The following is a 2,949-nucleotide window of genomic DNA, read 5'->3' as shown; positions in this document are numbered from 1 at the left end:
AAAATACCCTTAAAGCTGTTAACAATATGTAGAGTTGATTATTATTAATTTTTATTTCTAAAATGATTCAAATAAAAATTAATATATATATATATATATATATTTAATTCATTTTCAATATTTATAATCTATATCTATATTTATATCTATATCTATATCTATAATCTATATCTATAATCTATAATATATTAAAAGTGTGAAGACCCTTAGAAAAGTGATTTAAACATTTTGCCCTTCATTAAAAGACTCTTCTTTAGACAAAATTGTCTTTTCATTATTTTTTAATTTATTATTTAATTATTTTTATTATATTAACTAGACTTCCTAAAATATATGGGACTCCTAAAATATATGGTAAGAGAATTAATTAATATTTTCCTTTCTACTAGATTTCCTAAAATATATGGGACTCCTAAAATATATGGTAGAATAATTAATTAATATTTTTTTTCTACTATTCAATTAGAAAAATACTTCTAAAATAGGATTTTATTAACGAAATACTTTTATAAATAGTCCATTCAACATGGGTCTTTTCAGCATTATTAAAATATTGACATCGTAGTAATTTTTGTGATTTTTTTTTTTGTTAAAGTGTCTTTTCTTGTTTCTTAGTCTCGTCAATTTATAGAAAGCTAAAAAGGAATCCCACCTGAGAGTGGGAAATAAAGAAATTAATAATTGTTCCAATCTTGGAAAATTGAAAGTTTTGTGGACTTTGAATCTTGAAGAATGAAGACTGATGGTAGCAAGAAGATGAACTAGCAATTGACAATGTGGACCTAATTAACAAAAATACGTGTGACACTACTTTTATTGAACCATGTTAAAAGATTAATTTTAATTAGATCCAACCCAAATTCATCAAGTTTACACCAAATCATGACAACCATAGTTAATTTATTTATAAGTTGAATTGATATGTTAAACTAGAGAACAAACTGATTTACCTATTGGGAGAATATGATTGATATTCATCTAACTTGATTCGATTGCATGTCTAGATTGGTGGATACTTGATTTTCTAACCCTCAACTTCTTCATTGTTTTTGTTAGCATTATAGAATTCAACATATGTGTATATATATATATATCTTCTTTGTTTTCATTCAAAATCATTCTGTAGGGTCAAACTTTTCGCTCAGACAAGAATTAGTTGGATCAAAATCAAAGCTTTGTGATCACTATTATATTTTTTTTTATAGTTTACAGGTCGTAGATGAATGTCGGTTGGCCTTGAAGAATTTCTTGTGTAAAGGTTAAGTTTAACTGTATTGTTTTGATATCTTTATTATCTTATTGTTTTATTTAAATTTACAGAGGCTAGATGAATGTGGGTCGGTTTTGAAAAAAAATTTTAGGTAAAGGTTAGGTTTAATTGCATTATCATAGTATCTCTATTAGTTTGTTATTTTGTGGTAGTTTACAGTTCGTAGATGAATCTCGATCGTCTTTGAGAAATTTTTGTGTGTAAAATTTATGTTTAATTATATTGTTTTGACATCACCTTTATCATATTATTTTGTTGCAGTTTACAGGTGGTGGATAAATGTTGATCGGCTTTGAGGAATTTTTATATGTAAAGGTTAGGTTTAGTTGTATTATTTGATATCTCTATTATCGTATTATTTTGTTATTGTTTACAAGTGGTAGATGAGTGTCAGACAACTTTGATAATTTTTTTGTGTGTAAAGAATAAATTAAATTATATTATTTTGGTGTCTCTCTCATTGTGTTGTTTTGTTGTAATTACAGATGGTAGATAAATGTCGATCGTCTTTTAAAAAATTTTTGGTAAAGATTAGGTTTAATAAATAAATTCTCCATCTTTACATACTCAAAAGATATTAAATTTAATTACTATTATATTCATCTTTATTATTTTAGCAAATATCTTATTTAATTTAATGTTGGAACTCATTAAAGTGAGTTACACGTGCAAAACCCGTACACTTAAACTAGTATATATATATATACTAGAGAAGCATGACCCGTGTCAGCACGGGCCCAACATTAAGATATTTATTTATCTTTTCAATCTTGATATATTTAAATAAAAAATTTTAATAAAAGAATTGCATATATTTTCTAGGATTCATTCGGAATCTAGCATGAGTTCAACATATGTTATTTTAATATGTATTTAGATAATTTAAGTTGTTAACTATTGTAATTTATAATATTTTTATGTATTTTTCAAATTAATATACGTTACTTTTCTTGTCCAAATTTTTATGGCATTGATAGTCAATTATATTTTAAAAATAATTTAAGTTTTTAATTATTTTGATTTATAATACTTTTCTTCTATTCCAATTTCAGTGACACTAATATAATTTCAAGAGCCGACCAAATATTTTATATCTTTTAAATTTTTTAAGTTCTTGATTATTGTGATTTATAGTATTTTCATGTAATTTTTTTGAAATATATAACATATTAATTTTTTAAAAAATATTTTAGGTTGTTAACAATTGTAATTTATAATACTTTTTATGTTAATTTTTGAATAATATATGTTATTCTCCTTGTCCAGAGTTTTGTGTCGACAATAGTCAATTATATTTTTTAAATAATTTAAATTTTTTATCATTGTGATTTATAATATTTTTTCTATCTCAACTTATATGGCACAATGCTTAAATGACCATAGTAATTAATTAGGAGTGATATTGTAAAATCACGACTGAAGCAGCTGAAGCAGAAATCAGTCAATTTAAAAAAAATTGTTAATTATTGTTATTTACAGTACTTTTTATTTCATTTTCAAATAATATATGTTGTTTTATATCTTCTTCTGTCATGTCTCAATTTATGTGGCACTAATATAATTTTGATAGTAAATCAAATATTTTATGTTGACATATCATTTTGTTATTCTTATTTTTCTAATACATAAATGACTTATAATAAGGAGTGATATAGTAAAATCATCGTTCGAAAGACAAA

The sequence above is a fragment of the Capsicum annuum genome, chromosome 2 (genome assembly GCF_002878395.1).
Source record: "Capsicum annuum cultivar UCD-10X-F1 chromosome 2, UCD10Xv1.1, whole genome shotgun sequence".
Classification (NCBI taxonomy): Eukaryota; Viridiplantae; Streptophyta; class Magnoliopsida; order Solanales; family Solanaceae; genus Capsicum; species Capsicum annuum.
This window is presented reverse-complemented; position numbering follows the sequence as displayed.